We start from the raw sequence: 12,919 nt of genomic DNA on the forward strand, positions 1-12,919 counted from the left end.
GCTGAATGGTGACGGGCCGTGGAAAGAAAACGCTCTGATAGCTGAATCATTTGAAGTGCTGAGAGGCGAGCAGCCACAAAAAAATATGCGAGTTAATAAGCAATTTAGAGCTTTAAACTCAATCCGTGATGAAAGTTTAATGACATCAACACAAATTTACTGTCGCATAATCTCCCACTGAATCGCTTCCACTGTCAGCACAGGGCTAACGGGAAAAAAAAAACAAGACTAATCCACCTGACATCTGTCATCGACCTGATTGGGGGAGGGAGCAGGGAGACATGGCGAATTATTAAGTGCATTCAGCTTTTTTGTTTTCTTTTTTGTTCTTTTTGGAATGCATATATTGTTGAATTCCCAAGGTCAGTGAATGGTGATTAATTCCAAACCCTAACATTGTGTGACCTGAAATATATCCATTCATTCAATATTATAGACGTTTATATACATACATGAACCGCAGCATGATCAGATGGTATCATAGAGGTTTGTATATACTTTTTTGGTTTGTTGTTTTATTTTATCTGTCACAAGTTAAGTCATTCATATGTGAGTGCAACTCAAAGTAAATTGCAACATTCATCTATTAAAAAAGACAGGCGTTTTTAATAGTTTCTTTGTTGATGCGTCAAATAACGGTCTTTGATATATATACAAAGTATTACATGAATTGTTGTTTTTTATTCCATGATTTTACAAATATTGCAGATGTAGCATTTGACAAAATGTGAATCAATCAATAGGATGACTGTTGATATTTTTTGTTAAAGTATTCCAGTAGAAAACAGACAGGTAAACATAAATACAATTGCCCTTTTTTGTCAGGTATCTATAATTGCAAAAACTAAAACTCGGTACTTGTATAACTTTTAACATTGTACAACTTTGAATATTGAATGTAATACTCATCAACATTCCAATTTTCACCACCGGTTGATAATCATTGTCCAAATGAAATTGGGAACCCGACATTGTTAAGGTTGAAGTTAAAAGTTGCAACCTCTGCTTGATCGAGATGAAGATCATTGCCTGTCAATCGGTCTAAATCCTGGATCACTGACTTCATGAAAGTTAGCTTAACTTTTCACGTGCTTGGATTAGTTCAGTCCTGATGCAGATCATGATCATTTTTGAGCTATAAAGCTAAGCTCCTCTGAGGAAATGTCATTAATAATCTTGAATTCTGTCTGACAGATTAAATCCAGAGGGATGATACAACAGTTTCTGCCTTTCAATTTGACAAAAAAAGGGTAATGTTTGATGTTCACTCCTTTTATTCATACACTCCATTTCCTATGTGTTTTTTCCCTTTGAATGTGTTTTTCATAGTTGACCGTAAGCAAAAGCGCCTGTCAGGTCCATCATATATTTCACCTATACTTTTTTCAGAGCTGGCTTTATTCAAGTTTATTCGCCTGATGTTATTCCTCAATGAAAATTGGGAAACTCACTTGTTTTTCAATTATGCAGCAAAGTCGCATTTGTGACCCAAAGTTTATCAGCTGTGTGTATTTCTGGTTCAGGACCAAAGACCCTCTGCAAAGATGGAAGGTGCTGAGGTCAAGTCCCATTTTTTGTGATTTAATCTGAAACATATAAACATATATGTAATATATTATATAAGGTTAGATTAAAACCAAGGGACAGGCCCCTGTGAAGGCTGGCAAAATTTTCAAAAACACCTTACATGGAGGCGGAAATTTTTCCTGGGGTTTTTACAGGTGTTGTTACCCCCCGCCAGCAGGGTGCAGTGTTATGTCATATTTAGGAACTGCCTGAAAAGTACACCAACAGGAGGGGTAAGATCATCGATATGATGAATAATTCTGATGAATTAAATGATTGCAAAAATGTAAAAGTTCAATTTTCACATCCCAGGGTTCATAGACTGAGCCTGTAGCTACGTAAAGATATCTTGGTATTCCACCCCACATATTCAGCTCAGTACCATGTCTCACAGGGCATCACCAACTTCTCATCAGTGTCTGCTCAATAAGCACATTGGCTGGTCTTGAACGTCCACACATAGACTAAAGCACAAGCGGATATTTATTTACAAGGCTATTCTTGGCCTTCTTCCCGCCTACCTCCTCACCTTTATTGGTGTGATGAGCCTGGGATCCTATCAACTCGCTCCCTGGATGTGCTCTCAGTTAGAACTTCACAGAGGGAAAAAAAGGCATTTATGAAATAAACTGCAGAAACTTAAAAGTTTGGTCTCATCAGAGAAAGAAACATCTGTTTGAAGACGTTTATTAGAATTTATGGATTTTTTATGATCATATGGGTTTATATGATTGAGATCCAGAATTCTGATTATCTGATTATTTCATGGTTTTTAAATCATATAAGGCTGCCTATTGTCTGTCTGTATCTTTGTTGTAACTGTATTAACTTTGCTGCTGCAAGACACTGAAAATTAGATTTTCAAGCTCACTGTGGTTTTCTTGGTTAAATAAACATAAAATAAAAGAATTATATATATCGAAATGAATTATTAAAATGTAATAAAAATGAAAGAAGTTATATCTTACACACCATCATGTTAGAGTTCATATTTTCTTGAGAAAAAATCAAAGCTGTAACCTTTGCTTTGAGTATCTAGGCAGTACTTCACACAATTTACGTAATCTCTGCAGCGGTTCAGCACTGTGGCTCAGTTTAGAGTCCCTGAAATCAAAATCATAAATAAACATTTCCATGTAAAGATACAAGTAAAAATGAATGTAAAACGGATGAATAAGTCAATGTTATTGGTGCAGTTGCTAAGTGCGATAAGGCCAAGAGCCATGCACTTTTGTTTGTGAAAGAGACAGATGGAACAACACTGACACCCAGTGTCGGAAAGGAAGGCATGGTGGCAAAACATGTACATGGCAGAGCATTAATGAAATTACAATTACTCATTCATTAATCTATAATCTTTATTGGCTATCCTGCAATCTGGGTAGCCCTGCCGTCATATGGCAAGGTGTGTTATTGGTTAGTAGTAGTAATACTAGTAGATATTGTTGAAGCAATATTGTAATATTGTTACATTTTAATATTTTTGCTTTTTCCTTTCTCCTTTATTGTAATTATATGGTTGCCATAGTCTCGTAGGGCTTGTCTGAGGGTTGGGGGGGCTGCTCCTCTAAGCCTTGGCTTAATGTGATGTTATTCATTCATTCATTTATGCATTATCTATACTGCTTATCCTGCACTCTGCACTATGTGTGTGTGTGTGTGTGTGTGGGGGGGGGGGGGGGGGGGGGGGGCTGGAACCTATTCCAGCTGTCACTGGGCATGAGGTGGGGTTCACCCTGGGCATTTCATCAGTCAATCATAGGATATGTCACATATGGAGACAAACAACCATTCACCCTCTCTTTGACACTGGACAATTTAACATACAGTATGTTTTTTTTTGAGGAGAGGAATGAAAGTTAGTCGCAGCAAGACAGAATATATGTGTGTGAATGAGAGGAACGCAGGTGGAAGGGTGAGGCTACAGGGAGTGGAGATCAAGAAGCTGGAGGATTTCAGGTACTTAGGGTCAACAGTCCAGAGCAACGGAGAGTGTGGAAAAGAGGTGAAGAGACGGGTCCAAGCAGGTTGGAATGGGTGGAGAAAAGTGTCAGGGGTACTATGGGATAGAAGACTTTCAGCCAGAATAAAAGGAAGGTGTACAAGACAGTGGTGAGACCAGCGATGATGTATGGACTAGAAACTGTTACAATGACCAAAAGACAGCAGGCAGAACTAGAGGTTGCAGAGATGAAGATGTTGAGGTTCTCTTTGGGAGTGACCAGGATGGATAGGATCAGGAATGAGTCTATCAGAGGGACGGCACATGTTGGATGTTTTGGAGAGAAGGTCAGAGAAGCCAGACTGAGATGGTTTGGTCATGTACAGAGGAGGGATAGTGAATATATTGGTAGACGGATGCTGGAGTTAGAGCTGCCAGGCAAGAGATCTCGAGGAAGACCAAAGAGAAGGTTTATGGACGTAGTGAGAGAAGATATGAAGGTAGTTGGTGTGAGAGAGGAGGATACAGAATAGGGTTAGATGGAGAAAGGGTTAGATGGAGAAAGTTGACTCGCTGTGGCGACCCCTGACGGGAAAAGCCGAATGAAGAAGAAGTATATTTTTTTTTACTGCGGGAGGAAACCAGAGAACTTGGAGGAAAACTGAAGCAGAAATGATGAGGACATGCAAACTTCACACAGAGAGGACCCCTTTCTGATCGAATCAAACCATGGACCTTCTAACTGCTAAGTGCTAACCACTATGCCGCCCATGTGATGTTTTGGAACAAAAAATGTTAAAAAACGTTTCCTTCATAGTGAGAGAATATAAAAGAAGTGCACCACAGAAAATAAACTGACAGTGTTCTCCCAAAGAGAAATGAAACTGAGCCGAGGTAGAAAGATTTGCCATGCCTCACTGATGGACTTGGGGCTAGATTTTTCTCCAGCCACCAGCGACACGCTCACCCTGCAGGCTCTCTCCCTTCAAGGTTTGACCCAGAGCCTGGGGGAAGAGGAGGGCCTGTGAGAAGTTGAGTGTTCTCAATTTATAGTTTACATTGAGTGGGCTCAACACAATCAGCTCGAAATAGGTGATGGTCGTGAGAATGCGGGCCATTTCCACAGTTTGGAACTTGATCGTAAATTGAAACTTGAAAAGGAAAATTGAGATATTTGCATAATAATATATACTCATATATTCATATATTTATATATATAATATATAAACATAATATAATATATACTGAAGACAGCGAATTGAAATATGAGTAACAGTTGTGTGCTTGTCTTCACTGAAAAGTGGCTACACAACAACATCCTGGACTCTTCTGTATAAATGGAACTCAGCAATTCTGCTAGTTGCCGTTTACATCCTTCCCAACTCCAACAGCAGTGACAATAATGTAGTACTTAATGAACTGTACCAGGCCATCAGTGAGCAACAGAAAGCACACCCTGATTGATTCATCATCCTTGCTGGTGATTTTAATCATGCCAACATCAGGGCTTTCCTCCCAAAACTTTCCCAACAAGAGGAGTCAAACTTTGGACTTGGTCTACATCACCCACAATGGAGCATACAAGGCCTGTTCCCTCCCCACCTTGGAGTCTGACCACAACAGCGTTATGTTAACGCCAGCTTACAGACCCAGGGTGAAAGTCACCAGACTGGTTTGGAAGCAGATACATGTGTGGCCAGATGGGGCTTACTCTACTCTTCGGGACTACTTCAACAAGCAGGCGGCCACCTACAACAACCCCACGCACATTGAGGAGCATACAGACACTGTTACTTCTTACATGGGCAAATGCATTGACGATGTAACCGTCAAACCAGAAGCCATGGCTGACAGGGGACATCCACTGGTTGCTAAGGGAAAGACACAAAGCCTTCAAAGCCTGGAACTTTACTGGTCTGAGAGCAGCGAGAGCCAACCTGGCCCACAGCATCAGGAAAGACAAACGTAAATACACCAGCAAGATTCACCAATTCAGAGACATCATAGATATGCAGGGCCTGTGGCAGGGCATCCAGACCCTCACAGACTACAAACTTGTGCCACAGCTCTGCAACAACTACATCTCTCTGCTGAACAACCTCAACAGCTTTTTTGCATGGTTTCAGGTTCAAAAGAACACTCATCCACAGTAGACCCCACCATCACCCTATGACCAAACCTTGTGCCTGTCTGCTGCCAGCGTGAAAAGAACACTCCACCATCAACGCCTGCAAGGAAGCAGGTGCAGAAATTTCCTGGTCAGGTGCTGAAAGACTGCTCATAGGAAATTAAGGATGGCTTCACGGACGTCTTTTACACCTCCCCGAGGCAAGCGGCTGCTCTGTCATGCTTCTAATCCACCATCATTGTAAACGTGGCAAAGAAACCTGCCCCATTCAGCTACAATGGCTATTGCCCCGTAGCACTGACCCCCATCATCATGAAGTGCTTCGAACAACTAGTCATGGCAAATATCAAATCCATCCTCCACCCTACCCTCAAACCCTTACCAGTTTGTATACCATGCCAAATGCTTCACAGAGGACACAATCAGGTCAACTCTCTACCCGGCCCTCATCCACCTGGACACAAAACTCTTATGTGAGAATGCTGATCCTGGACTTCAGCTCACTAAACTACAACAGCTGCTGCTCAACACCTCCTTCTGCAACCGGCTGCTGGACAGCACCTCAAGCAGCATCACACTCAGCACAGGGGTCCCGCAGGGCTGCGTGCTCAGTCCCCTGCTCTTCACCCGGCTGACTCACGACTGCAAACCCACCCACAGCACCAATCATATGGTAAAGTTTGCGAAGACACAACTCTAGTAGGTCTCGTCACCAAAGATGACAAAACCCGATACAGGAAGGAGGTCGACATTCTAACCACATGGTGCAAAGACAACAACCTCCTGATGAACATCAGCATGACCAAGGAGATAGTTGTTGACTTCTGGAGAGGCCACACCAAGCCCCCACTGTTGACCATCAATGGTGCTGCAGTGGAGAGAGTGAGTAGTGCCAAATTCCTGGGGGTGGACATCAGTGATGGACCACCAACACCGCATCACTGGTAAAGAAGGCACAGTGCTGCCTCTACTTACAGGCTGCCAGGATGCTGAACTCTCTTCCTACTATCCCACCCCCTTCCATTCCGCCCTAGCCCAAGATGCTGAACTCTCTCTCTTCATTCTTCACCCCCCACCCTCTACCCCACCAAGAACTGCTCCCCACTCCCCAGATGCCAAACTCTCCCCCACTCTCTACTGGACTCGAATAATATATCAAAACATTACCACATCTTTTTGCACTATTGCTACTTTCATGCTGCTTTTGCACTATATACCATTATGGTACTAATAACTGACCTTTGCGCCAAACTGTACAAAAAACTGCTGCTACTCTCTAATGCCTTCAAATATCAGATTGTGCCTGCGTTCACTTTATACTTCATACCTCATAGTTTGTTTACTGTTTAATGTAACTGTGCACTTTACTGTTGATTTGCAGTCTCTTATTATTATTTAATGTTGTTAATTTCATGTCACCGTGGCATTGTGAGAAAAGTCTTCTCGATTCCTCTTTATGTCCAGTACATAAAACAGACATTGACAATAAAGCTGACTTTGACTAATATATGATAATGACAGTGATACATTTTTGGAATTGTTGAATCCTAAGTATTTTTGATTTCTACAAAATTTAGCTGACAATCTTTGAACCCACACCACCTTTGCCACAAATGCGACTGAGACTTAATGCATTGGTAACACAGCCAACTGTCGCAAGAGATGTTGTGAAAACCATCACCAGATGGAGACAAAGTGCACAATTCTGAATTGCATGCCTTGTAAGTCACGCTGGATAAAAGTGTCTGCCAAATGACTGTGATGTAATGTAACAATTCTACATTGTTCCCACATCTAAAATATGTAAATGAATAGCAGCTGGGCGGCTAGTGAGCGCTTCCACTTCACAGCACAGAGATCATGGTTCGATTCCTTCAGGGGGGCCTCTTTGTGTGGATTTTGCATGGGTTTCACCATGAAAACATGCCATAGGTTCATTGGGGAATCATGAATAGCCCAGAAGTGTGAATGAGGGTGAATGGTTGTATATCTGTAAATGTGACTGAGTGGCGACCAGCCCAGGGGAAGCCCCAACGCCCACTAACAGCTAGGATAGGCTCAGAATCCATGCAGCTCCCATAGCCAAGAGGAAAACATGTGGCACAGATAATAAATGAATCAATGAATCAGTGAGTCGGAGCTTATGTTATGCCACAAAAATCCCAAAGCATCCATGCATCCATGTCGGATCCTTGTCTGTATCCCCCATAGTGGCGAACCTTATCATGAAGGAGGTTGATAGCAAGGCCCTCGCTTCGTTCAAGGGGGACACCGTCAAACCACTGGTTCAGGTATGTAGACGACACATGGGTCAAGAAGAATCAAGAAGAATGAGGTAGAAGCGTTCACTACTCACCTCAACACGATCGACGCCTGGACAACAAGATTTACAGGAAACTAAAATTCACTGACCAGTATCTGCTTTGCAACTCACACCTTGAGCACAAATTGGGGGTAATCAGAATACTACACCACCTGACCAAGAACATCCCATCAACTGCTGAAGGAAGCAAGACCGAGACACAACAAGTTAGGTGGGCCTTAAGATCCTGTGGCTACCCTAATTAGGCCCTTCACCAATTCAGACACCACTGGATGCAGGAACGTAGAACAGGAGGAAGACAGAAACAAACGAAAGACAGAACATTGTCATACCGTATGTTGCTGGTGTTTCAGAGGAACTCCAAAGGTTGTTCAACACACACCATATACCGGTACATTTCAAACCCCACAACACCCTAAGTCAGAAACTGGTGCACCCCAAGGACAAAACACCTAGGCACAAGATATAGAATGTGGTGTAAACTGTCACTTGCGCTGAGGAGTGTGATGATGTCTGCATTGGAGAGACCAAGCAACCCCTGCATAAACGGATGGCCCAACACAGGAGAGCCACTTTCTTCGGGACAGGACTCCGCGATCCACCTACACCTGAAGGACAAGGACAAGGGCACGGAAGACAGCCATGTATTTTGGCCAGAGAAGACAGATGGTTCAAGAGAGGAGTCAAAGAGGCCATCTTTGTCAAAACAGAAAAACAGACGCAACCTTTCACAAATACAGTGCCGTGCTGGGATCGATACATGACGGATTTACACACACAGACCAGGCCCATCTGCACCCTCCAAACAACTAGGAAAGACCCATCACCAGAAGCAACCCCCAGTAACGTCCACATGAGCCTCAGTTTATGTGATCCGACAGATTTCACTCTTTTGTTTAGCTTTACCTTTTCACATTCCAATCCAGATATCCTACTAAATTGCTCTTTTGTTCCAATTCTATGCTAATGATGCCACATTAGCATAACAACCCTTTTACAACTAGTTTCTGCAGATCAATTCTTCCACTTACATAACAAGCCGCCATCATCTTGACCTGCCCAAAAACTTGGCAGTTATATTCGGAAACTCCCCATAGGTCATTAGAACTGAAGAAGCCTCTCAGATGAGGGGTGAAACGTCTTCATGTGAAGAAATTCATGTCTAGTTGCCAAGACAAGAAGATTTCGACAAGAATTCACCATGGCCTGGATGACTGAGAACCTCCACAGACAAGATAAGAATACATTCGATTGCCTGTTCAACAGCTCTCAAAGTCAAACTACCTTTCAAATCAGCACAAATAGCAATCTTGAGATATTGACCAATAGTGATCTGATCCTTTCTCCTTTGAGAGACATGCTGGGGAGCTGCAAAATCTTGGGTTTGATGAAATTGGGAAGCACGGTTTGTGTGCAGATGTGTACAAATAGAAAAAAATCAAACAATGTATTAGTTGCAATTCTGCATCTATTCCTACTACACATATCTTAATTTTCCATTTTTTTCAAGAATAGACATTTGAAGTTAAGGGCTAATGCCGAACACATCATCCTCTTGGAAATTATTGTTATCCCATAGTTCAAACTGTCATGTTTACGGAAGATGCGACTGACCCAAACGCAAGAACATTTTAGGAGGTAGGGCGTCTTAAGGGGTTTATTGACGAGGAAGGTGAATGGAGACTGGTGCTGGGACAGGGTCATCTCCTGGGGAAGGGGTTCCCAGGAACCAGGGGCTGGCAAGGAGAGGCATCAGGGGGTCACAGGAACTAGGCACTGATGAGGAAGAGCGAGACAAAGACTGCAGGAGGTAATGAACTGGCAAGGAACAACCAACAATCTGGTCAAGGGCTTGTGCCAGGGTCCGATTATCCTCCGCTTAACAAGGCCTGATCAGCCGCAGTCGCCAGCACCCCCAACTGGAATCATTCACCTGCTTGATCAGTGGTAATGGGGGCTGCACCAAGAGCCCTGGCCCCAACACAAACATCGAATCAACTGTTTCCAGATTTAGCTAAAGAGAAAAATGAACTGACTAATATAGCGTGTTTCTTCAGAATCTAACCAAAAAAAAGAAAAAAAAACTGAGACTTTTGGACTGCTCACATTGCTTTTAAATCAATTTCAGCTGTACTTATACAGTCAATATGTTTGTTTGCATGCCCCGGATTTTCATTTTGACTGATTTAAACAGGTTTTCTGTTTGTTTTTCTTTTTTTCTTTAGTATGTATACATTCATATGAAATCAAAAAATAGGTGAAATATTATGGTGTAAAAATCATTCTTTAGTTAGAGATGCAATTGAGAAACCAATCTGTAAAAGGCATCCATGCAGTTTCCTCAATCGTCACGCGATGGTATTAAATCCCCACTACCACCACAGCTCCCCTGTGGAATTAAAACGTCAATACCCCGTTCTTAACCCTAGGAGGCGCGTCTGCACTTCAGCTGCGATCACAAGTGAAATTAATGGAATTGGTCAGTGCTTTACAAGAAGACAATCATTTATAACTGGGTAATGACTAATTCACTCTGACAAAGTTTTTGTTCCTTCAAAAAGCCACAGCAGTTTTGTTCTAATTTTGCAACAGCTGGAAGGCTGCTGATAAAATCCAAAATGGGAAAAAGATATCATCAGCCTACCCTGCTGTACAGTTTATTTGGACTTTCACTCTGTCAAGTCAAAGGCGACCCGCCGGCCCTCCGTGCACCAGCTCCATTATGCAGGCGCTGATGGATGCCGTGGCCATCGATCAACAAACAGCTCGGGCTATTTCCAGACAAAGAAGTGAAAGAGGATTAGAGCGGTGAAGGGTAAGCAAAGTGCTCACCTTCCAGTTTCTGTGACCTTTACTGTGGAAATAATGTTTGCTTCGAAACCCCTTCGATAGCGGACTAGGATCCCGCGCTGAAATTTTACACCCACCAATCTTGCAGCGTCTCGTGTCCTGACTTTTTTAAGGGGAGGTTATAGAATGTAGTTAAAGTTTGGAGGAAATATGTACATGTCCGGCATCCATGCTTGTGCGTTTTGAGTCACTGGAAGTCCTGCAAACAAAGATGCCGACCACGTGATCACAAACCTAACGAAACCGAACGATAAGAGTCTATGAATGTAGATATCCAAGTCACATTTATACGTCTATAAACACAAAGCGCTGTTCAGTCCTAAGGTCTTCGGGGTTTGCAAAGTTGTGCATTTCAGTGGCTGAAAGCGTTTTTTTTATTCTGAACCCTCTGATTGACAGGCCCTGCTCAATGTGGCACCCCAGGAGATATTTTATATGGCATCCCCTTCCTGTTCCATCAACAATTTAAATACGCTCACAAGATTCAAGATTTACCCTCTACTCTTCCCTCACACTAGATGAATAGCAATAGAGACAATCTGATAATAACTCTAAACAATGCAACAGCACACACCTGTATGAGCATACAAATCTGAAAAAAGTCCAATGGCATTGTTTTTACCATTGTCTGTATTTTATAAGAAAATAAATGTGCACTCAATTTTCATGCTTAACCTTCATATTATGTTAAGGGTCAATTTGACCCATTTCACCCATTGATCCAATGGGTCAAATTGACCCTTAACATAATATGAGGGATAACAAATTACAAATAAATATTAAAAAATATATATCTGAATTATAATATTGATTTACATTTGAACCTGGGGGAATTTGGGGGCAGCATGGTGCAGGAGATAGAGCAATTGTCTTTGGAACCGAATATTCCTTCTTCCATTCCCGGCTCCTCCTGGTGTGTCGAAGTTTTGTTGAGCAAGACACTGAACCCCTGACTGATCCCCTGGCGCTGGTCGACGGCAGAGAATGAATTTTCCCTACGAGGGATTAATAAAGGATACATTATTATCAGTGTGAGCTATTCTATTTTAGGAGTTAATGGTAACAAGTAGTTTCAATACGTTCATATTGAAGGTTCCCTAGTTTGTGGCGCCCCCTTGAGGAGATAGCACCCTTACCATTTGTCGATATTGCCTAATGGGCCAACCAGCTCTGACTGACGGTCCAAAACAGAGGTCAGCGAGGTCTCCCAGTCCAGGATCTCAAATAAGTGACTCTGACTCGGGATGTTCCGTGTTTCGTGGGTCAATTCACAGGATTTTCTTGGTTCACGTGTGTAAAGAACTGCCCAAATATGTCCTCTGGTGTTTCCTGTAAATACAAGCTGCTGACTGAGGTGTCACATGCAACCTTCATCCTTTGTTTGTGTGTGTCTCTGTGCGCATGTGCTTGTGTGTTTGTGTGTGTGTGTCTGTATGTGTACACATATCTTTTTGAAACAAGGACCTTTAGTCCTCATGAGGTCATCACGCTGGTTCTAATGTGTCGGAATTCCACTTTAATCACTTTCTAGAAATGTATGGGAAGCTGTCGGCGTAAATAATACTTCACTCATCTGATTTCCGATTTCTCTTTATATAGCTTACAACTTGTACATTAACTACCGTTACTGCACTATCCTCTATCTGCTGTGTGAAATGAATTGAAAAAATGAAATTTAGATAAGTTATAAGATAATTGAACAAGAGAGAGACTTAAAGCAAGAAAGTTAGGATTTTTTCATCGTCAAATTTCTATATACATCCAATCAAAAAAATCCGATCCCTTTTCCCCAAGGGCAGGAAGGAGAAGAGGGAGTGTGAGGGGTGTCACTGGCGATGCTGATTGCTCTGTAAGGTGTGGAAAATCCCCAAATGATCCCTGCCCAATTTGTGGACCTCATTTTCAATGGGCCTTCTTTTTTCATCTCCAGTTCAAAACTGTTCTTTTCAAGTTATCAGTTAATAACAAAATATCAAATTTAATAATGTGTGTATATAACGCAGTTTTAGTATTTAGTGAGTACAATTATTATGTGATTTTTGAGATCCCAAAAATGTATATGGCTATTTGATTTTTAACAGGATGTAATCAAGAGTGATCAGTGTAAATA

Source organism: Fistularia commersonii, chromosome 11 (genome assembly GCF_037954325.1).
Source record: "Fistularia commersonii isolate RoL2024-O1a breed Wild chromosome 11, RoL_Fcom_v1.0, whole genome shotgun sequence".
Lineage (NCBI taxonomy): Eukaryota > Metazoa > Chordata > Actinopteri > Syngnathiformes > Fistulariidae > Fistularia > Fistularia commersonii.